General features: G+C 39.8%; 1 pseudogene; it reads left to right on the forward strand.

Annotated features, from left to right (window-relative positions):
- Window positions 1-21,025: 21,025 nt before the first annotated feature.
- Window positions 21,026-25,334, forward strand: part of LOC117285362 — an 8,592-nt pseudogene continuing 4,283 nt past the window's right edge.

The following is a 25,334-nucleotide window of genomic DNA, read 5'->3' on the forward strand; positions in this document are numbered from 1 at the left end:
TTTTTTTTTTTTTTTTTTTTTTTTTTTTTTTTTTTTGGTACCAGAGATTGAACTCGGGTCCTTGTGCTTGCAAGGCAGGCCACCAAACCGCTGAGCTAAATCCCCGGCCCCTTATGATCTTCTTGATGACCCTCTGTATTCTGTTTGCCGGTATCTTATTGAGGATTTTTGCACCTATGTTCATTAGGGAGATTAGCCTGTAGTTTTCTTTTTTGGTTGAGTCTCTCCCTGATCCCTTTGGAATCAAAGTAACACTTCCTTCCAGGAATGAATTTGGAAGTATTGCTTCCCTTTCGATTTCATTGAAAAGTTTAGAGTAGTGGTGATAGTGCTTCTTTAAATATCTTGTAGAATTCAGCAGTGAAGCCATTAGGGCCTGGACTTTTCTTTGTTGGTAAGAATAATATAAGACTAATAGTCCACCAACAAGCAGGAGAAAGTACAAATGACATAAAAAAAAAAACTGTTCACAGAATTAATGACAGAAAACTTCCCAAATAGAGCAAAATAATTTGACATACAGATATGTGAGGCATATAGGACTCCAACTAGCCATGATAAAAAAAAGAATGCATCTTTATGGTGCTAATTGGTCATGGAAATAATCTGGTAATGAACTACATAGGGTGTTTATAATGAACCATATGTTTATCTGGATTTAAAAATTTTAAACAATCATTTACTATGTTATTCTGCTTTAGCTTGAAGAATTGTAGACTTACTTCGGTTATACAAATCAGTAAGATCTTATTTATAGTGAGGCAGTCGGCAGTTTTTTGTTGTTTGTTTTGTTCTTTTGTTTTGGGTACTGGGGGGTCAAACTCAGGTCCTTGTGTTTGTCAGACAGGCAGCAGAATCACTGAGCTAAATCCCCAGCTCTGATTTTATTTATAGCAAGAAATATTCCATTGAAAATGTTGTGCTGTAATGTGGGACAATGTAAATGTTTTCATGGTTTCTATCAATGTGAAATAAAGTATAATTCTGAAAAAAAGAAACAAATAACATGCAAAGGAAAGCCCATCAGAATCACAGCAGACTTTTGAACACAAACCCTCAAGTCAAGGAGAGCCTGGAGTGAGGTATTTCAAGTCCTAAAAGAAGACAACCTGCAACCTAGACTGATGTACCCTGCAAAACTATCTTTTAAAATTGTTGGGGAAATAAGATATTTCCACAACAAAGAACACCTGAGAAACTTCATGAATACCAAACCAGTTCTCCAAAAACATTTTAAAAATATCCTAGAAAAAGACAAGGTCACAACTCCATGAGGCCCAACAGAGCAAATCCAAAATATTTCATCAGGCAAGGCAAGAAATTAAAGCGGGGGTGGATAAAAAAGTTCCAACAATAGGACAATAACATGACAATGATAAGTCCATATATATATCAGTTATAACCACCAATGTTAATGGCCTCAATTCACCAATCAAAAGAAACAGACTGGCAGAATGGATTAAGAAGCAAAATCCAACAATATGCTGTATACCAGAAATATACCTAGTTAAAAAAGATATACATAGACAAAGTAAACAGATGGAATACAGTTCTCCATGCAACAGGAACCTGGAAAAAAGCAGGGGTAGCTATCTTATTAGCAGACAAAGTGAATTTCAAACCAATACTAATTAAGAGAGACAAAGAAGGTCACTACATCCTTGTAAAGGGGACAATCCAAGAGGAAGAGATATCATAAATATAGTTGTACCAAATACTTATGCCAACTATACAAAAAAAATATTAAGGGGAAAAATATTACTCGTTGGTGAATTGTAGCACCACAAGGTCCCTCTATCTCCCTGGAGGTAGCTTTGAAGAGATTCTTTTTTTTCTTTTCACCAAATGTGGCCTCCCATGGTCTGTTGACTTCTGAGAATGGACCTGAGTGCCCTGTAGTACTTTGCTCTCATGCCACTGGGGGTTGCACATGCCTTAGAACAGAACCTTTTTTCCTCCCTTTTGTCTTCCTCTGCCTAAAGAACTGCTGTTCTTCTTTGGATGTCCTCTTAAGGGTCACTTCCTCAAAGGAGCTGATCCAGATCTTAGGTAGATGAAAGTCCCATCCCCCCAGTGGGACGTAACTGTTCCCCAAACTTGTCACTGTTACAATTTTACAACTGTTTGTGGTTACTGTATATTTATAACCCCTCACTATAATCTTCAAGATGATGGGGATAGTGTTTGTACTGGCTAACCATTGACTCCCTAGTGTCTAGTACTGATAAATATGTACATATGAAACTCTTAGGATTCTTCTACTTAAAATAGTAATTTTCTATCCAAGCCAAGGAAAAGAACTGATTTATGGAAAAATAATCTGCTCTAAGCAGGTGTCTTTCATTGTCAACTGATATGTCTACTTCCTAGAATACCATGACCCTGAGTCGTGGAGACAATAAACCCAGAGATTATCACCTTGACTCCCTCTAGGGGTTGGAACCCAACACCTGGACCTAGGGAACCCAGGGTTCAAGGCAGGCCCTGAGCTCAGATTTGTTTCCCACTCCCAGAATGTCTTTTGATAGTCGACAAGCGGCCAGGAGAACTAGGTTCTAGTATTGGTCCAGCCACTATCCAGTCCTGTGACCTCAGGCAAGTGTTTACTCCTCTGGATCTCCGGTCCTTATCTATAAAAAGGGACTGAACGAGATTAGTGCTAGAGTCCCTTATCTACCCAGGCTGCAGCTACTTCCTCTTGGGCAACAACAATTTTTATGGCTCAGTTCCCCTCTCCTTCTTTGCGCATAGGGTCTGTAGAGGCACAGGGAAGCTCAATAACTAGGCCCCACACCGTGAAGTCTGACAGGAGACTTTATTAGGGAAGGCAGGTCAAGGAGAGAGAAGAGAGGGAAGACGAGAAGAACAAAGAAAAGTAGGTCCCTTTATTGTTTTGGGGCTGGGCTATTGCTTATTTATGAGGAGCGAGCCACTTTTAACCTATCACGGGCCAGGTTGCCCTTTATGGGTTCAGTCCTGCAGAAACTTAGGTTTAACTCCTCTGGACTGCTGTGGCCTTGAAGGAAGGGAAACTGAAGATAAGAGCATGAGGTCATTTTAAGAGGCAAGAAGAACCAGGAGAGCCCAGTTTGCCAGTTTGCGATGGCAGTGGTGTCAGGTCCTTAACAGGGTCAACAACTGATCTAAATTATTTAGTTATACAAACAATCATTGGAGCTAGGGAGCCCAGGATTTACTGATTCCTAGAACCTGCAACAACTCTGAAGATAGATGTCTGTGACATCCCTCATGACCTGGCTGGCTCTTGATACTCACGTTTCAGCTCGAAATGTCACTTCGTCACAGGCCCTTTCTGAACAGCCCAACTTGTTCATCAACTCTGCACACACCACCCGCTTCATTATGTCCCATTCTCTTCTTAGTACATATAGCTTTCTGCAAACGTCTCATTTGTATTTCTCCCTTCCTCTGCCCTCCTTCCCACTATGGTGAAAGCCTGAGAGAACTGGCACTGTGGTCTAGCATGTGGACCGTTCTGGAGGAAGATGATTCTGCCACCTCTGGATGGTCCTGTCATGTATTTTTGCCCATAGTGTAGATGAGGTTGCATGGACACATGTTTTTAAAATTAATATTTACCTAAATTAATTGCAGCCTCTTTAGCTATTTATAAATGACAAGGCTCACTGGTCATAGAAAGAGCTACCGGAGGTATCCAGTAAAATCAGATGAACTCTATTCAGAAAGTTCTCAGGTATTTCTCTGCTAATTACAGCAGCATTAGACAGTGGACCCTCAAGTTAAGACCGGCCTGATATATGAACAAACTGGGTTAATTAGGTTAATGGAAGATTCATCTGCCTCTTGTTATCTATAGCGTGTATACAGGTAAACGACCAGATCTCAGCTGTATTGCTTTACAACCAACTTGAGTTACAACCAGCCCTAGGGATCTGGTCAAGTTCATAAGTCAAGGGTCTACTGTATATACAGTAGATCTATCTTTTGCCAGGGATTTGGCTTGTTGGTGCCGCTGCCTGCCTTGCAAGTGCAAGGACCCAAGTTCAATCCCCAGTAATAACCACCTCCAAATAATAGCAGCACATCCATCTTTTAACTGGGGTAGATTCTCCTTCACATCACAGGTTTTCTGATCTTGAGGGGATTGTTAATCTCCACCCTCAGTTTCTTCATTTCAAAAATGTAAATAAGGAGCTTGGGGTGTAGTACTTGCCCAGCATGCACAAAATCCTTGGTTCAATTCCCAACAGCTCAAAAACACACAAACAAACAAAACAAAACAAACAAAAACCCTGTTTTACAGCTTGGCTTTAAGAATTTAAAACTGCATAAAGCACTCATCTTAAGGTCTGGCATGTTGCAATGTTTAATAGACAGTAACAATAATGATGCCTAGGTTATTCATATAGATATGAAGTCTGATTTTATCACATAAGCTAGGTATATTAAATAATTGACATTATTTAATCTGTAGTCCCTCCTTTGTAAACTAGACATTATTGTAAAAAATGGGCTTTAGTCAAATGACTTGTTTAAATCATCTACCCAGGGAGTATATAGTAGAGCTTGAATTGGAACTTTGGTTTATTTGGAGAACAAACCTTTTCCACCACTATTGCAAATGAAAACGTTTTCTTCTGGCATTTCTTTTGCATTTGGAATTTAAGAATGGATAAAGGAGAGGACTGGGCTTATGGCTCAGTGGTAGAGAAACCTGGGTTTGATTCCTAGTGCTGCAAACAAAACAAAAGTGAGTAAGACAAAATTTGAATCAGACCAAGCTGAATTACAAGGGAGAAAGGTCAAGGAAGTGGAGCCCATATGTTTTACCAATGTGTCAGGACGCCTTTTTATTCCAGAGACTTCCACAGGCCGTTATAATCCCAACTAGTCTCCTCAGTATAGAGTTAAAATGGCAGGTGATAGTTACTTATGCTCAGTAATTAGTGAAGGCACTTTGATTAGGGTATCAACATGTAAAGATGACTTACAGTGAGGTCCCTTGGCTTCCAGCAACTCTATGTACTAGAGATCCATTGGTAACCTTACGCAGAGGACTACTGCCAACCAAGCTCTTTGAAAACGCATTGTAATCTGCTGGTGATGGTGCTGGGCCAGTGCTTTGCAATTTGGGATTTTTATCCCCTTCGGGTACACTTGGCCAGGTCCAAAGACATTTTTGGTGTCATATGAAGAGGATGCTACTGCCATCTAGCGGGTATATGCTAGGGATGCTGCTAAGCACCCTATAATGCACAACATGGCTCCCACAAGAAGAAATTAAGAAGCCAGAAATGTCAGAAGTGCTCATGAGAGAATCCTAGTGACGATCTCTGGCTTTACTGTTCAGTAGCTGTGAGACTTTGGGCAAGTTACTTTCCCTTTCTGAGCTCAAATTTCTTTTATTTGTAAAGTTAAATAACATGTAGCTATGAAGTACCTGCACCTAGCAGATACTAGGTGTTCAAATTTAAGTGATTGACCCTTCACACCTGTGTGCTCTGTCATAGGTCTAACCAGTTTTGTGTGTGTGTGTGTGTGTGTGTGTGTGTGTGTGGTGGTGGGGGACAGAAGATGTAGGTCAGTGGTAGAGCATTTGCCTAACATGAACATAGCCCTAGGTTCAGTCTCCAGCACCACAAAAGCAGACAAAAATTCTTTTCTAAATATTTACACTTTTTTCCTTGTCATTATTCCTCCAAAAAAGTCTATAACTATTTTTTATGACATTTACTTTGTTTTAGGGATTGTGAGTAATCTAGAGATGATTTGAAGTATACAAGAAAGGCTGGACATCATGGTGCACACACGTGATCCCAGCACTTGGGAGGCTGAGGCAGGAGGATCACCACAAGTTCAAGGCTAGCCTGAACTACATAACAAGACCCTATCTAAAAAAAAAGTATACAAGAGGATGTTTGTAGGTTACATGCAAATAATACACAATTTTATGAGAGACTTGAGCAACTCTACATTTTGGTGTCTTCAGGGGGTCCTGGATTCAATTGCTCTCAGATATGGAGGGACAGCTAAGCTATTCACATTCCTTGAGATGGAGCGGAAGTTGCTCCTAAAAAGCGGGAGAGCATTTCCTTTTTACTTTTGTTGCTTCTATCTGTAACTTCCTCTAGTCACGGTCCTAACACAGCCATCGAGAATTGGTGTGTCGACACTTCTTTTTTCTCAGAATAGCGCAGAACCAACACATTCCCATACTGCTCCTTAGTGACTTGTACATTGAGTGAGCTAAGCACAAAGAGAAGATGTTGTTAAATTTGGTCTAGATGACTGGATAAGTTTTGAGATTAGAACATAAGATATTTCTTCTTTTTACATCTGAACTTAGTCCCTTATTTTAGAAGGGGTTTTCTCACATTGTACAGTCTCATGAGTAATTGTAGTAACTACCATGCTTCAAATACTACATGTCAGCTTCTGGAACTATGACAAATACCTAATAAAATCAACTTAAAAGAGGAAAGATTTATTTGGGCTCATGGTTTCAGGTTTCAGTCAATGGCTGTTTGGCCCCATTGCTTTGGGCCTGTGGTAAAGCAGTGCATTGTGGTAGGAGCATGAGAAAATTGCTCATGGCAAGGTAGCTGGAAAGCAGAGAAAGAAAAAAAGAAGGGGCCATGGTCTCAATATTCCCTTCAATGGCACATCACTAATGGCCTGACTTCCTTTCCCTAAACCCTACTTTCTAAAGGTTCAACTGCCTAGCAGTAGCACCACAATAGGCTGGCAGCCATACCTTTAGCCTTTGTACCTTTGGGAGACATTTAAAATCCAAACCATTCTGCCCCTGGTTCCTAGAGGTGTTTGCCCGTCCCTCGGTGCAAAATGTTCTTAGTCCATCTCCATGAGTCTCCAAGTCCTCACAGTTTCAGCGCTATTCAAAAGTTCTAGTCCTAGGCTCCTCCGAGATTCAAGGCAAATGCAGCTGTAAGTTCAAAAAATAAAACACCTACTTCCATCATATAATGAATGGCAAAGGGTGAACATTCCCATTCCTAAAGGAGAACAGGAAAACAATGAGTAATTGGACCAAATTAAGGCCAAAATGAGCAGGGCAAATGTGAAACCCTATAGAGCCTTGTTGGACGCACAGTGGTGTGATTTTCCTTCAAAGGGCTTGGGCAGCCCTGCTGGTTGCAGCCTACAGGGCCACTCTCTTGGGCTGGCCCTGCTCACTGCCTGCAGTTCCCTTCCACAGATATTCTATTTTTCTGGCTTCTCTAACTTTCTGTGGTCTCCAGGGCAGCTGTAACCTCACTCTCACAGTGTCACACATCACACTGCCGGGTGTGGTAGAGATTCTGATTCTACTCTACATGAAGGCTTTCCTTTCAAATCCTGGGGAAGCTTCATGACCTCGTAATTTTTGCATTTCGTGTGACTCAAACACTAGTATCATTCTGATAGACACTGAGATCTGCCACTAGCCATATTTATACAGGGACCTGCCTTAATCATGACTGCTGCAGCCCGAGTGCCTTGATGTCTGAGCAGGGGAACCAAATAAAGGGAAGTTGTTCCCTAGTCAGCAAGTAGGGTGTTTTAAGTTCTCTTCTCCAAGGAAAATCTCTGAAATGAATTTATATTTCTACATCTTTGCACCTGAGCCTACAAAGCCAATCCTGAGATACCCTTAAGGCCTCTTTCCTATTGTCCCATTGCAAAGTACTTGGTTTCTTTTTTGTTTGTTCTATTTTATTTTTTTGGTGCTGGGGATCAAACTCAGGTCCTTCCATTTGCGGGGCAGGCACTGGAACCACGGAGCTAAATCCCCAGCCCTTGGTTTTTTTTTTTTTTTTTTTAATAGTGTTAATCTCTTTGGCAACTAGACCTTCCTTGGCAAAACCTTTAAATACTTTCCTTTTCTGGCCACACCACAAGTTTTCCTCATTTTCTTACCCCCATACCCCAATTCTCACTGTAAGTCTGGCTAAAAGCAGCCAGCAATACCCATGGCACTGAATGCTGAGCTGCCTTGAAATTTCCTCTGCTAGATTAGTCTGTCGCCTTTAAACTCAGCCTCCCATAAAATCTGAGGGCATGAACAAAATGTAGACAGATTATTTGCCAGAATGTAACATGAATGGCCTGTGATTTGCTTCCCAATAGATTCTTCATTTCCATCTGAAACTTCAGTACAGCCAGTACTGTCTGCATTCTTATTAGCATTCTGATCTTCTAAACCCCAACTAGAATTGTCCATTAAGCTTCATTTAATAGTTTTAAAGGCGTTCTCCAGCCTGCTTCCCCAGAATTTTCCAAATTCCTCCCATAAGCTGATTTCAAAGGTTTCTGAGCCACACTGTCAGGTATAGTCACAGCAGTGACTTAGTTCTTGGCACTAATTTTCTAGGTTTCCTTCAGTCCAAGGCAAGTTGATAGCCAAGATCATACCCCTCCCTACTTTGCAGGTGGGGAAACTGGTCCAGAGAAGGTAAGATTCTTGCCCTAGCACTTGAAGCTTAGGTTCCAGTCTAGTCAGCCTGGAAATTTTCCGTTATGTCTTTAACAAAGACTTAGACCCTAACATTATAGTAGGGAAAAATTTCCCGTCTGGCAGGGCCATTTTGTGACATTGGTCCTCCTTCATAGACTTCTTCATCATGGCTTCCTCTTGATACCACCTGGTATTATACACTGTCTCCCTTCCCAGAGAGGATTCCTGATGGGATTGAGTATATTCCCAATAGAAATTCTAGGGGCCTGGGGATGGAGCTCAGTGGTAGAGTATTTGACTAGTGAGGCAGGAGGTCCCAGGTTAGATCCCCAGCACCAAAATAAATAAATAAATAAAACACCCCAAAATTTAGTCAGTTTATCTTTCTGGAACAAACAGAAAAAAATATTCTAGGTATATGGCTCAAAATTACCCAAATGACCTAAAGACTCCCATCAGGCACTACCTTTCAAAAAGTTTCCACCACTTCCCAGTACCACTACCCTGGGACCAAGCTTCTAATACATGAAACTTTGGAAGGATACAATTAAACCTATAACCAAATCATACACAGCACTGGGTAACATATAATTATTTAGCTCATAGTTCTGGAGTCCCAGAGCATGGCACTCAGCTCTGATGAGGGCCTCTGACAACATGGTAGGTGACTTCTTGGTGGGGGAACACATGACAGGGAGAAACCATCTGGTGAGACAATGCATGAAGGATTAGGGGACAGATTTAATCTTTATAACAACCTACTTAGACTGGAACAAACAAGGGTCCTGCAAGCCCTACATTAATCTCTTCCAAGGTAACACCACCAGTTGCCTGATGCTCTCTCGCTCAGACCTGCATTTTAAAAGTTCTGCTACTTCTCAACCATCACCACCCTGTAACCAAATTTCAAACTCATGACCCACAAACCATATACTAACCACAATATCTATAATAGAAATACAGCCCCTGATGGCTCAGGGACCAATGACCTTCTAGGCTGGTGCTCTGATGAGGAACTTAGTTCCTCATTAGGAGTAAGATTTAAAAACAAGCCCCTTGTTAAAACCAGAGCTATTGGGATCACTGGAGAGAAGCAGCTAGTAGTTACTCCACCAATAAATATGCGTCAAACTAAGCACTGTATATGGCATTGGAGAGCAGAGTGACTCTGACCCACCTGACAGAGAATATAGCCTGATGAGAACTACAAACATCAAGCACATTAAGCAAGGTGTGTTGGTCAGCTTTCCTGTCACTGAGACACAATACCTGGCATATATAATTTAAAGGAGGAGAAGATTGAGTTGGCTCGCTGTTTCAGGTGATTTAGTCTATGGTTGACTGGCTCTAAGGCAGAAACATTTGGTGAAAGGGAAAGGCAGAGCAAAGCTTCTCACTTCATGGCAGCCATGAGGTAGAGCAGAACAGTGCCAGAAAGAGACCAAACATAGACCCCAAGGTCACACATCCATGGCCTACCCAGACATACCCAGAAGGGTGCTCCACCAATCACCTAGGTGGTTCCCAAGTCAAACACGTTGACACAAATAGCTTCCCCAGGACATAAATTGAAAGTGGTTACTGAAAGGAAATATAGGTTGCATGGGAGCATAACAGGAGCTGATTTAGTCCAAAATGTAAAGAAGCCCTTTTCTCTAGCTGGCCCATTATTACCGCTCCAAATTTCTTTGTGCAGAACAGATGCAGTAAGGAATCATTCATAAGCTGAACACAGGACCTCAAGAAAGTAAACAGCTAAGTTTATCTAGAACAGTTCAAGACTTCTGGGTTTGGTGGTGCCTAACTATAATCCCAGAATTCAGGAGGCCGAGGTAGGAGGATCATGAGTTTGAGGCCAGCCTCAGTTATATAGTGAGGCTCTATCTCCTTCCCCCAAAATTAAGAAATAAAAAAAGGTCACGATTGGGAGCCTGAGGTGTGTCTGGACTGGGGCACTGTGGCAGCCCAGCCGTCACAACACAAACATGCCTGAGTTGGGGAGTGAGGATCAAAAAAGGAAAGAACTCTCAAACCGAGGGCAGACCAAAAGAAGTCTGATTTATTTCACAGAAACACCTCCTTTTATAGGCTCACATCAACAGGAAGCTTTTAAAGGCACACCACAACAGGAAACACCAAGCAATTGTTTTTATCTTATGCAAAGACGGGATTTTCTGACTCTTTACAAAGAACATCAGATCTGTGGCTGTGTCTTTGAGTTTCTCCCCCTGCAGGGTCAAAAAACAAGTTTAACAAGCAGAGTCCTAGAAAAGTAACAAATGTTACATAGATTGTATCAATGCCTCGAGTGTAGAGGAAGAAGTTTCCTTTCAAGTGTCAAACGCCAAGAGGGCCATGGCGGGGCTCCCACAGGGACTGGGATATCAGACAGCCATACCGTCACGAAGAGCACCTGGACCTCTTAGGAGAAAGGGGTGGCGCCTTCTCACCATCCACTTCCCCATCTTCAGCATCTAAATTTTATTTATGAATTCTTGTATTTATGTACTCATTTATTTATACTAGGGGTGGAATCCAGGGGTATTCTACGACTGAGCTATATCCTCAACCCTTTTTATTTTTTATTTTGAGGTAGGTAGGGCTCATTAAATTGCACAGTTAGGGCTTGAACATATGATCCTCCTGTCTCAGCCTCCCTCAGTGCTGGGACTACAACTGTGCCCAGCTCCAGGTTTTCTTTTAAAGATATCTCTTCCTTGATTTCAGTACTGTGGTTTTGACTGAATTAATCTTCATTAGCTCTAGAGATAGGCCCTGATTAGTCCAGGCTAAACTTGAACTCCCTATATAGCCCAGGCTGGCCTCAAACTCATATTGATCCTGTTTCTTCAGCCTCCCAAGTGCTGGGATTACAGGCATGGGTCACCATGGCCGGCTCTTGAGTTTATTTCTGTGTGTTATTTACCTGGTAACAATAATTGATTCAGACACAAGCTGTGTCTCAGTCTACTACTTCAAACTGAGTAATTTATAAAGAAAATAAACCTAATTCTTACATTTACGGAGGTCCAAAGTATAGAGGCTGCATATGGTGGAGGGCCTTCTTGCTGGTGGGGACTTGGCATAGTTTTAAAGCAGCACAAGGTATCACATGGCAAGGCCACTTATGAGCACTGGTCAAACTGGTTTTCCTGACAGACCCATTCTTAGGATCACTAACCCACTCCCTCAATGTCAGCTTTGTCACAATAATGAAATGCCCAAGATAATTAAATATAAAAAGGTTATTTTGATTCATGGTTCTGAAAGTTCTAGTCTAAGATTGGGTGGATCCATTGCTTTGGTTTTGTTTGTTTGTTTGGTACCAGGGATAGAACTCAGGTCCTTGTGCTTGCAAGGCAGGTGTGGTGCAACTGAGCTAAATTCCTGGCCTTGGATCCATTGCTTTGGGCTTCTGGTGGGCATGCAACATGGTCGTGGCCAGTGTGTATGGTAGTATACGACCTAAGGGTCTTCTACAAGGCCTCACCTCCAAACAGTGCCACTCTGGAGACCACACCTTTACTATATGGAAGTTTGGAGAGCACTTATCCAAACCATAGCAGTGACCCATTAATCCATGAAAGGGACAATCCACTAGTCCTCAAATCCACTTCCTAAACACCCTACCTCCAAACCCTATTAACACATGAATTTTGGGGTTAAGTTTCCATGATATTTGAGGGACACATTAAAACTATAGTGGGATGAAACCTAATTTGGGAAAACGACTAGTGAAATGTTTGCTATTGACTCTTGGGAAAGAAGCTAGTAGAAGAGATACTCTAGCCGGGTATGGTCCCACCTGGAAAGAACCTGTCTCAAAATAAAAACCAAGCACATAGGCAGCTCAGCACTTCAATCCCCACAAAAAACAAAGACATAAACAAAAATGTCCACCCTTTAAATATATACCATCTCTGTGTGTCAATTATGCATCAATAAACCTGGGAGGAAGAGGAAATGTAGTGACATGTCCCATACAGTAGAAGTTGATCTCATGTAAATATATGGTTTAAATTGGGTTTTTTTTTTACACACTGGCAAACGTTTGTATCTATTTATGGGGGGACGCTGTTGTAATTTGGTACATGTATACAATATGTAATGATCAAATTAGGGTAATTAGTATCTCTATCATCTGAGATATTATCATTTTTATGTGTTGAGAGCCTTCAAATTCTTCTAGTTGTTCTGGAATGTATAATAAATTGTTGTACATAGTTACCATACTGTGCTATAGAACATTAGAATGAAATCTTCCCTTGCATTGTGGTACCCTTTTCCCACCTCTCTGTCTTCCTCTCCCCATCACTCCTATCCTCTGTGACCTCTACTCTACTCTGTACTCCTATGTGATTCGCTTTCTTAGCTTCCACAAATGAGCGAGAACATGCAGTATTCATCCTTCGTGCCTGGCTTATTTCACTAGACATACTGTCCTCCAATTCCATCTGTTTTTTTTTTGTTGTTGTTGTTGTACCAGGGATCAAATTTGGGACCTTGTGCTTGTGAGGCAGGTGGTGAAACCACTGAACTCAATCCCCAGTCCCTACCTGTGTTGCCATAAATAGCAAGAGTTCATCGTTACATTTTACTCTTCTGTTCTATTCCACATTATAACATTATAAACAACATTCCATTGTGTACAGAACCACAACTGCAGCTCCTGTTCCAGCCCATGTCCCCATGTAACCTTCTCCTGTACAGTGCCTAAGCATTTCCCTTTTACCTCATCTGCATCAGCAATTTTTAAAAAATCTTTTTGAAGATAGTCATTCTGAGTAAGGTGCTATCCCATTGTTCTGGTTTACATTTGTCTGGTAATTATCAAGGTTGAGCATTTTTTTTTCATGTACCCATTTGTCATTTGCATGCCTTTTTGTGAGAAATGTCTATTTAGGTCTTTTGCCTATTTTATTGTTTGTTTTTGGGTGGTTTTTTTTGGTACTGGGAATCAAACTCAGGTCCTTGTGCTTGTGAGGAAGGTGGTGGCACCACTGAGCTAAATCCCCAGCCCTTTGTGCCCATTTTACAATCAGATATATACTTTTTCTGTTGAGCTGGGTTCCTTAAATATTCTGAATATTAATGCCTTGTCAGATGGATAGTTTGGAAATATTTTCTCCTATTCTTCAGCTTGCTACTTTACTGATGGTTTCCTTTTCTGTACAGAACCTTCTTAATTTTATATAATCCCATTTGTCAGTTTTGCTTTTGTTGCCAGTGCTTTTGGGGTCTTATCCAAAAACTTTTGCTTGTATTAATGTCTTGAAGTGTTTCTCCTATTTTCTTCTAGTAGGTTCAGATATGTCATACATTTTGAGTTGGCTTTTAGATATAATTAGAGAGCTCTAGGTTTTTTTCTTTTTAATACCCAGTTTTCCCAGTACTATTTATTGAAGAGATGTCCTTTATTCACTATATGCTTTTACCAACTTTGTTAAAAATCATCTGGCCATAAATACATGGATTTTCTACCCTATTCCATATGTCTGTATGTAGACTTTTATACCAGTAGCATGCTGTTTTGATTACTATAGCTTTGTCATTTTTTGGAGACAGGGTCTCACTGTGTAGTGAGACTGACCTGGAACTCACTATGTAGCCCAGGCTGGTCTTGAACTCACAGTGATCCTCCTGCTTCAGCCTCCCAAATGCTGGGATTACAGGCATGTGCCGTGTCATATGTTTTAAAGTCAAGAATTATGTTGGCTTCAGCTTTGTTCTTTTTTGCTTAGGATTGCATTGGCTATTCTGGGTTTTTGTGCTTTTATGTGAATTTTGTGGGTTTTTTCTATTTCTGTGGAGAATGTCATTGATATTTTGTTTGGGGATTGCATTAATTTGAGGTAGATCGCTTTGGGTAGTATAGACATTTTAACAATATTTTCAAATCCATGAACATGTAATGCTTTTCCATATTTTGGTGTGGCTTTCCTAATTTCTTTCATTAGTGCTTTATGATTTTAATTATAGAAATCTTTTACTTCCTAGTTAAATTTATTCCTATATATTTTATTAGTAGTATGTTTGTATGTGAATAAAATTGCCTTTCGATTTTTTTTTTTTTTTTTTTTTTGAGACAGGATCTTGTTATAATGGTTTAGGATGGCCTTAAACTCACTATGTAACCCAGGCTGACCTTAAACTCATGGTGATCCTCCTGCCTCAGCTTCCCAAGTGCTGGATTACAGGCATGTGTCACCATGTCCAGCTGCCTTTTGATTTCTTTTTCAGCCAGTTTGTTATCAATCTATTGAAAGTAGTGTTTTTCATTTTTATTTTGTATCCTGTAGCTTTACAGAATTCGTTTAGCAGTTCCAGTGTTATTTAGGGTTGAAATATTAGGATTCTCTATGTGTAAAATCATGTCTTCTACAAACAGGAATAATATGATTTATTCTTTTCCAATTTGATGTCTTTTATTTCTATCTCTTGCTTACATGCTCTGGCTAAGATTTCCAGTACTGTGTTGAATATGAGTGGTATAAGTGAACATTGTTGTTTTGTTGCAGATCTTAGAAGAAACACTGTCAGCTTTTCCTCATTTATCATGATTTATCATGATGTTGGCTGTGGATTCACCATTCTATACTTAATTTGAGAATTTTTATCAAGAAGGGATGTCAAATTTTCTCAAATGTTTATTGGGATAATCATATGGTTTTTGTCCTTGTATCTGTTGATGTGATGTATAATATTAACTGGTTTCCTTGTATTAAACTGTGCTTAAATCCCACTTGATCACAGTGCACAGTCTTTTTGAATTTTGGTTGGATTTGGTTTTCTAGTATTTTATTGAAAACTTTTATGTCTCTGTTCTCCAGGGATATTGGTCTGCAATTTTCTTTGTTGTATATTTGTCTAGCTTTGCTATCAACACAATGCTAAATCCTTCACTGGCTCCTCCAGGGAGGTAGAGAGGAGCCAGTTGTGCAGTTTTAGAAGTTGTCCTGTAGAATGCTTTGTAGAAGAATTTTGGCCAAGTTTCTCCCTTTTCAATTTTTTGCAATAGCTTGAGAAGAATTGCTATTAGTTCTTCTTTAAATGATTTATGGAGTTCAGCAGTGAAGCTACTTGGTCCTGGGTTTGTTTTTTTTGTTGTTGTTGGGAAACTTTATTTCTGATTCAATTTCATAACTCATTACTGGTATGTCCAGGTTCTATGTCTTCATGGTTCCATTTTGGTAGGTTGTATGTGTACAGACATTTATCCATTTCTTTTAGGTTTTGCTGACACAGGGTTGTTAATAATTCTCCCTAGTAATTTCTTACATTTCTGTGATATCAGTTATGATGTCTCTTTTTTTTGTTTGTTTTTTGTTTTTTGAGACAGGGCCTTGCTACGTAGTTGAGACTGACCTGGAAGTCACTATGTAGCCCAGGCTGGTCTTGAACTCACAGCAATCCTCCTGCCTCAGCCTCCAAGTGCTAGGATTGCAGGCGTGCGCCACCATGCCTGGTCATCTTTTTAATATCTGATTTTATTTGGTCTTTCTATTTTTTTTTCTTGGTTAGCCTAGCTAAAAGTTTTGTCAATTGTGTTTAACTAACTCTTTTAAAAACTTTTTTTAAAATTAAGTTTGAACCAAGACCTGACATATAAAGGTACACTATCCCAGTAATGAATGTAACTGTACTGTCTATCTAGAATGTACCAATAAATTCAATTTAAAATAAAAATAAAATTGTTTGGGCTCGAGATTTGGCTCACTGGTTCCACTGCCTGCTTCACAAGCACAAGGTCCTGAGTTCAATCCCCAGTACCGAAGGGAAAAAAATTAATCAAATTAAGTTTAAGTATACATTATGGTCACATTCATCATTGGGAATTTGTACCTTTTACATGATATATATAGGTTCTTTTTTTTCCCCATTCCCCTTCCCTCCCTTCTACCCCTCCACCTTTCCCTATTCATGATGCACTTTTTGGCTTCTTTTCCCATCATTTTTTCTTTCCCTTCTTTCCTTTCCCCTACCTCTTTCCTTACTTTTCCTTTCCCTTTGGACCTTTTCTTCTTATTTCACATTATCTACTATACATTTTGTCCCTCATTTATATTTTCAGTTTCTCATACAAGAGAAACTATTTTTGTATTTACACATGTGTCCTATTTATAAACTAGCTCTTAATTTTGATAATTTTATATTATTGTCTTTATTTTATTTCTGTTCTGATCTTTGATGTTTCTTTCTTTCTACTAATTTTGAGCTTGATTTGTTCTTGCTTTCCTAGTTCCTCGAGCTGCATCATTAGATTGTTCATTTGAAATGTTTTTTTGATGTAGGTGCTTATCTTCACTCTTAGTACTGCTTTTATTATATTTCATAGATATGGTATGGTTTTGTTCACATTTGTTTCAAGAAATTGTTTAGTTTTTCTTTTGCTGTCTCCAATGACCTATTGGTCATTCAAGAATATGTTGCTTAGTTTCTATATATTTGTACAATTTCTAAAGTTCTTGGTTTTCAGTTTGATTCCATTTTAATTCAGTGAAAATACATAGTGTCTTAGTTACCTTTTCATTTCTGGGACAAAATACCTGATGTCCCCTAGTTAGAGGAGGAAAGGTTTATTTTAGCTCCCAATTTGCAGAGGTTTCAGTCCACAGTCTGTTGGCTCCAAGCCAGGACAGTGTGGCAGAGAAGAAACAGTCCATGGCAGGGTAGGCAGGAAGCAGTAAGCAGGCAAAAAGCCTTCTGGATTTTTATCCCATCCAGGCTATTGGATAATGCCACTGGCACCCAGTGTAGGCCTTTCCATTATCTATGCCTAGAACTATGTTAAATCATAGACTAATTTAGTTTCACATACCTTAATCCATACTCGCATACCCTCTTAGCATCACACACCCATGATCCAGCCACTTCTCAAAAGCCCCATATATGAGCACATGAGGCTTTGGGAGGATATCTAGATACAAGCCATAACACATAGTATAATTTTGATTTTTGTTGTTATTGAGACTTGTTTTGTAACACTTTATTGTCTATCCAAGAGAATGATTCATATGCTGATGAAAAGAATGTGTATTCTGCACCCAGTGAATGAAATATCTTGTAAATGATTGTTAGGTCCATTTGATCTACAGTGTAGTTTAACTCTAATATATTTCATTGTTAATATTTTATCTGGATGATCTGCCCACTCATGAAAATGAGGTACTGTTACCTCATTTCAAAAATTGTAAATCAAACCATTGTAAATGGAAACTGAATGTACTCAGTAGCAGAAATGATCCACTCAGTATGTAATACAGGACTCACTGCCTTTTGGCATGGGCCTAGGATAAGGTAAACATGGGTTTTACTTCCATCTCAGCCATTATAAGTTAATGGACAAGTGAACAAATACTCAGGGAAATGTACATAAAGGTGATGGAATAATATTGACCTTATGTTTTGCTCTATCAGGAAATGGGTTCCTATACAAATATTAGGATATGTGGCTTCTGTACTTTAAGACTTCTAGCATTTTCCTTTCAATGCAATGCAAATACTTCTAAGTACTAATGAATTTGTATGCAAATTGCATAGAAAAACACTTTGCCTTCTAGCCGTGAAACCCTGTGAAAATACAGGTTATGGCTGTTTTTAAAAATTGGATGCATGGCAGTTTGTAATAGCTAAAACTTGGAAACAGTGCAATTGCCCATCAACTGGAGACAGGATAAAGATATGGGTTTTTTTTTTCTATAAAACGGAGTACTTCTCAGCCATAAAGAATGAGAAACTAGAGCTAAATGGATGTACATTGAGGCCATACTCTTAAGTGAAGTAAATAGAACACACATATGTAAATACCAAAGAGTTTCTCTGGTGTGAAAAACTAAGTATAAATAAGGTTCAAATTGTATAATCAATAATGTAAAATAGGAAGAAAAGGGCTAAAGGAGTAGGGGAAATGAGAAGGATAGGAGAAAGGAAAGAAGGGAAAAGAAAACTATGAGAAAAGGAAAAAATGAAAACAAAGTCTTTGTAAATATGGAAGGGTAAAGGGTATGAAGAGAGGGCAGGGGTACGGAGAAAAATAAGAACCAAGATACATCATGTAAAGGTGCAGGATCCCAATGATGAACATAACTGTACTGTATATCTAAAAAGCACCAATAAACTTAATGAAAAAATCTGATGCATAACATTTGTATAACGAGATGTCTCATACATGTACATATTATGTAATTATCAGATCAAGGTAATTAGCATATATATCACCTCAAACATTTATCATTTCTTTATAGTGAAACATTCAAGTCCTCTCTTCCAGCTACTTGAAATATATAAAATGTTTTTGTTAACTATAGCTACCATACCGTGCAATAGAACATTACCATTTTTTCTTCCGAACTGTAACTATGAACCTGTTAACTAACTTTCCCCATCATCCTTGTCCCTTGCCATCCCCAGCTTCTACTAATCACTTTTCCACTCTCTACTTCTCTAAGATCTTTTTAAGATTCTACATATAATTGAGATCACTTGGTGTTTGCCAGTCAGAGCCTGTCTTATTTTACTTAGCATAAGGTTTTCTAGATTCATGCAGATTGCTGCAAATGACAATTTCACTTTTTAAAAAGTTGAATACTATTCCATCATGTATGTGCATATATTTGTATATGTATGTAATTTTCTTTATTCATTCATCTGTTGACACTTAAGTTTCTTCTCTATTTTTTGCTATTGTGAATAACACTGCATTAAACATGAGAGTGCAGATAGCCCTGGAAACAGAAAAGAAAGGAAAAGAACAAATAAGGAGAGAAGGAAGAAGAGATGAGAGGGAGAAAGATGTTGAAGTCCCCAAATATGATTATAACAGAGTTGGTCTCTTTCTTTAGATCTAACAATGTTTGCTTTATATAATGGCTGCTCCCACACTGAGTTTATATGTATTTATAGTTCCTCTTATTGGATTGATCCCTTTACATATTGGCATTCTTTGTCTCTGGTTTTTGTCATCAAGTGTGTTTTATGATACAAGTATAGCTACTCCTGAGCTGGGGATGTAGCTCAGCGGCACAGTGCCTGCCTGACAAGCACAAGGTCCTGAGTTTGATTCCCTGGTACCACAACAAACGAACAAGTATAGCTACTTCTGATAGATTTTTATTTCCATTTGCACAGAATACTTGTGATCCACCTGCCTCATCTTCCTTCAATGCTAGGAGTGCAGGCACATGCCACTATGTAGTAAAAGATATTCTGTTCGGTGGATAGGTTAAGACAACCTAGATAGTGGTTTGTTCATTCAGCAAATATTTGCTAGCGTTGACTCTGTGCCAGGCATTTTCTTAGGACATCGGATATACAGGCAAACAAGACAGAGTAGTCTAATGGGGGGAGACAGAGACCATTGTGACCCACTTCCTGGTATAATAAGAGTAAATGCTGGGAGGTCAGTTGGAGACCATTTCTTCGTTCATGGTATCTTTTTCTCCGTTCCCCGCCACTTCCTCTTTGCCTTTTTCTTGCTGGAGATTAAACCTAGGGCCTTTCTTATGCTAGGCAAGTGCTCTATCACTAAGCTATACTCCAAACCCATGATTTCTTTTGCATCCTGACTTCAGGCTTGCTATTCTTCCTTGAACACTTACTCCTCCCTTTACTTCACTGACTTCTGTTCTAAGACTCAGTTCAGTAACATTTCCTCTTAAAGTATTCCCAGCTTCCCCTTACCCACAATATGGGAATGTGTTTTGTGCTTCCTTTTTTTTTTGAGACAGGGTCTTGCTCTGTAGTTGAGGCTGGCCTTGAACTCACAATGTAGCCCAGGCTGTCCTCAAACTCACAGCGATCCTCCTGCCTCAGTCTCCCAAGTGCTGGGATTTCAGGTATGTGCCATCACACCGAGCTTTTGTGCTTCCATTATGCTTTATAATAGCCTGATTTTTTCCCCAAAGACTTCGTGATTGTATATTTAGATGTCTGTTTGGTTTCTACACTAATTGCTCCTATGTAAGGAAGATGTTTTTATATTTCTGCATATAACCCAAATATTCCTAAGCTTTCCAGACTTTAGGAACCCACTTTTTATTTAAAACTCCAATAGCAACAATCCAAATCCCACGAGACCATCCCCTATCCTTTCCCCCGAAGCTCATTTTTGCAACACTGTACTACTTCTGCAACCCCCTTTGCCTGAATATGGAGGAGAAAGTCTCTAAATTCCTTTCACTATAGGTAATAGTACAATACAATATTAAATAAAACTTCATTACAGACTTCAGAATAAAAGAAGGAAGGTTCTGTGCAGAAAAAGGCGACCTCAAAATAAGATTATTATTATTTCATTCAACATATTTTTGTTTGTTTGTTAGTTTTAGAGCGGAAGGATTTTATTTGGCTTACAGTTTATAGCGGTTTCAGTCCATAATCAGCCAACTCCAAGGCAGGAATGGCAAACAGGCATTGCAGAGCAGAAGCAGCATGGTGCACACAAGGCAGCAAAGGCAACAAGAGAGCTGCTTTTCGTGTTTTTTTGTTTTTGGGTTTTTTTGCTGTATCAGGGATTGAACTCATGACCTTGCGCTTGTAAGGCAGGCACAGTGCCACTGAGCTAAACCCTCAGCCCTTAATATGTATTTTTAAAAGCTCTGTGCCAGACACTAATTCCACATATTGGGAATTCAGGAGCTTACATTCCATTGAAGGTAAGGGAGAAAATGAGTATATGATTTCAGGGGGAGAAGAGCTATAGTGATGAAATGAGAACAGGAAATGGAATACACTGAAAGGGGTGAGAAGAAAGAACATTGTCCAGATTTTCTCTTCAGCCAGGGTTTTAGGGCTGCTTTGCTAGAGAGTAGTAGCTTTGAACCAGGCTAATTAAAACCTTATAGGCACATAGTTAAACCCCTCTTGGGGGTGGGGGTGGGGGTGGGGACAGGAGCAAATGTTGGAGAAGACAGAGTGGGTGGTGGAATTATCACCCCAGCTGCTTCCCAGATTGGTGTAAAGGAAGGTGTGGGTGCGACTTGTAAATGCGTATGGAGCGCGGAGCCTTTTACAGACAGCTTGCTCTGGTGCACCAGAGTCTTCTGTTTGATCATCTTCACACAACACCTTCTACAACTGTGTGGTCAGCTCCTCTCTGCATCCCTGGAAACCAGTGAAAGGTTTTTTTAGAGGTATCCGAAGGAGATACTGTTTTGACATCCTTATGATAACAAAACTTCTTATTCCTCTTTAATCCAAGACAGGGACAGAAGGACATGAGTTGGTTTGGTTCTGTTTTTTATGCATAGTCTCACTTATAGCAAACTGCAATGTTTTGCTTATAAAAATATCTTACTCATCTGATGTCTTCACAGATGATTCAGCTAACATTTTGCAAGGTGGCATGCTTCTCACACTCAAATCAGTGGCCCACCTGTGGCTGTTTTGTTTTTTTCTAATCTAGAGAGAACTTTCCATTTAAATTCTACTTTGTTTCCATTAATTCTAGTTTCACTATCACCTAAGACTACAAAACAGTTTGGAATCCCAGCACTCAGGAGGCTGAGGCAGGAGGATCGCTGTAATTCGAGACCAGTCTGGGCTACATAGAGAGTTCCAGGTCAGTCTCAACTACATAGTGAGACCCTGTCTCAAAAACAACAACAACAACAAAAAAAACAACAAAAAAAACCAAAAGAGTTTGGACCATTGAGATTCAGTGACAACAAAAAAAAAAGGTTGAATCATTTATAATCATTGATATTGATGTTTAACTTCTGGGCCTCAAGTTTCCTCCTAAGTTAGAGATAATGATACCTTTTCTAATTTGTTGTTGTTATTTTCAAGACAGGTCTTGCTATGTAGTCCAGGCTGGCCTTGAACTCATTATGTAGCCCAGGCTGGACTTATACTCACGGTGATCTTTCTGCCTCAGCCTCCTGAGTGTTGGGATTACAGGCATTCACCACCACACCTGAATAACTATAATTTTGAGAGTTGAGATGCCTAGACATGGGAAATCTACCTAACTTTCTTCATGGCAGTGAGGCCAGGCACTCACATTCTGTTCAATAAAAAGATCGAGCATAATTTCTCTATTTATGAAATAAAATGAAATGGAATTCGTTTTTCCAATGACTCAAAAATAATAAGGAAGAGGTTCCTCAAGAAATTTAACACATAATCACCATATGACCAAACAATTCCACTCCCGGGTATGTACCCCAAAGAAGTGAAAACAGGAACTCAAACAGACATTTATGTATCATTATTCACAGCAGCATTATTCATAGTAGCAAAAAGGTGGGAATAACCCACAGATACATCAGTTGATAATGGATCAAAATGTATGCTTTTTGGTGTATTGCCCCCTTCCTTAAACAAAGGTTTTTGTTTTTGTTTTTTTGGTACTGGGTATTGAACTCGGGTCCTTGCACTTGCAAGGCAGGCCACCAAACCGCTGAGCTAAATCCCAGGCCCAAACAAAGGTTTTTTTAAAAATTGTGTTTCTCCTTTGGTCATAAACCTAGTTCCAGGGGACACACCTGGCCTGTTTGTTGTGATGCTTATTAATCTCAGTCTGATATATATTAGACGGTTATTATTTGGTTATAAAAAGGAATAAAGCTCTGATATATGCTATAACATGGATGAACCTTGGAACATGCTAAAATGAAATGAGTGAGACCAAAGGAAGATACTGTGATTCCACTTAGGTGTGATATCTAGCATAGGCGAATTCACAGGGACAGAAAGTAGATTCCAGATTATTAGGGTGGAGGAGGAAATGGGGAGTTACTGCTTACTGTGTGAGATAAATGGCTGCCGATGCCAGGTTTCCCAGAGGACAGGGCTTGATGTTTTTTTCACTGGAGTCCAGAAATGGAGTTCAGAAATTGGAATAACCTCAATTTGTTAAATTAGACACCACAACTAGTTTATTGTGAAGCGGTTAGAAAAGAATTCCCAGGAAAGTCCAGTGATGACTGGAAGACTGGTTGAGCCAGATCACCCTTCTTTATCCAGTCTCCAGTTGATGGGCCAGTGGGCTGTTTCCAAGTTTTAGCTGGTGGCTAGCTGCTTACCTCATATCCAGGAAGGAAGAGAAAAAGAAGAGGATGGGACCACTGAAGGTGGAGCACAGCTGTAATCCCAGCTCTCAGCTGAGACAGGAGGATCACTGCAAGTCTGAGGCCAGGCTGGGCTACATAGCGAGACGCCATCTCAATAAAAAAAAAAAAAAAAAGGCAGGGACCAGAGTACCACAGTCTCTCTAAAGAATGTCCCTGTGACCGAAGACTCTGCCACTAGGCCTCATCTCTTAAAGTTTCCACTGCCTCCCAATGGCAGCACCTTGAGGACCGAGCCTTTGACACATGAATCTTGAGGGGCCGTTCAGGATCCAAACTATAACAATATATATACATTTTATGTGTTAACTAAAAATAAGTACATAAAATATAGCCCAATGAAATAATTTTTTTGAGGGTGCTGGAGATTGAATCCAGGGCCTTTGTACTGAGCTGTATTTTTTTTTTTTTTTTTTTTTTTTTGAGACAGGGTTTCACTATGCAGTCCAGGCTGGCCTTGAACTCATGGTAGTCCTCCTGCCTCACCTGAGTGCTGGATCACACCCAAAATTAGAGGAAAAGGGTTTATTTGGCTTACGGTTCGTAGAGGTTTCAGTCCATTGTTGGCTGACTCCAAGTTAAGGATAACAAACTGGCCTGGCTGAGCAGAAACAACATAGCACATACAAGGTAGCATAGCCAGAGAGAGTTAACAGAGTCTCCCTGCCCCTTTTATCTTATTCTGACTACTTAGGGTGGGTAGCACTCATACTTTTAATCCTAGTGTCCTTGAGCCTAGCATTGCATCATGAATCAATTCCAGCTTCACACACCCTAGAACCAGCCTATAACCACACGAGGCTTTGGGGGAGCATCTAGACCAAAACCATAACAAACTATAATTCACCAATTCACCTGTAAACTTCAGTGCACACATGTGCATGTGCCCACACCCACACATACATACAAATCTCAGTAGATAAGGCAAAAAAATGCCTCCAGAAACGCCTTCCAACTCTCCCTAAAGCTGATCCTTTGGGCATCAATGGCAAGGAAATCCAAAGCCGAACAGCTGAATTACACAAAATGATTTAATTATAGTTTTCTAGGTGTGGTAGCACACACTTGTAATCCCAGCACTCAGGAGGCTGAGGCAGGAGGACCACCATGAGTTCAAGGCCAGCCTGGACTGCATAGTGAATTCAAGGCCAGCCTGATCTCAAAAACAAAAACAAAACACCCCAAAAAGCAGTGCTAGAGTTGCAGCATGATCAGCGTCGTCCCAAAAAAGCAGTCCCATAGAGAATGGCTTTGTCTTGTCAGTGCTGGGGAATCAGGAGCATTGGAATGCTGTCCATGAGAGAGAACTACAAACTTTCCAAGAATATGGAGATACTGGAAAAATCTGGGGAAGAGAGTGTGACTCAACTAATAAGGTAGGAGCTGAAACGTAAGAGTCCACTGGTTGCTTCCATACTTGGCATTAGAACTAGAAATGGTGTTTTTCTGGTTGAACTTGTTGATACTTCTAGTATTCATGTGTTTGAGCCAAATTTTAAATGAGATTTCTAAAAAGTCTTGCAATTGGTCTAAATTTAAAGTAGTAGTAAAGCAGTTGTACCATTTTGGGAAGGCACATGATATGAGAGGATGTGACTGAATGGATTATAAGAAAGCAGTAAACAAGTGATATGGTAATGATACTGAAAAACACAATCTCAAAATCTGTAATTCCAAGCCGGGCATGGTGGTGCATTCCTGTAATCCCAGCCCTTGGGAGGCTGAGGCAGGAGGATCACTGTGAGTTCAAGACCAGCCTGAGCTACACAGTGAGCTCCAGGTCAGTCTCAACTACATAGTGAGACCCTGTTTCAAAAAACCAAAAAAAA

The sequence above is a fragment of the Fukomys damarensis genome, unplaced genomic scaffold (assembly GCF_012274545.1).
Source record: "Fukomys damarensis isolate Sample0158 unplaced genomic scaffold, DMR_v1.0_HiC HiC_scaffold_9, whole genome shotgun sequence".
Classification (NCBI taxonomy): domain Eukaryota; kingdom Metazoa; phylum Chordata; class Mammalia; order Rodentia; family Bathyergidae; genus Fukomys; species Fukomys damarensis.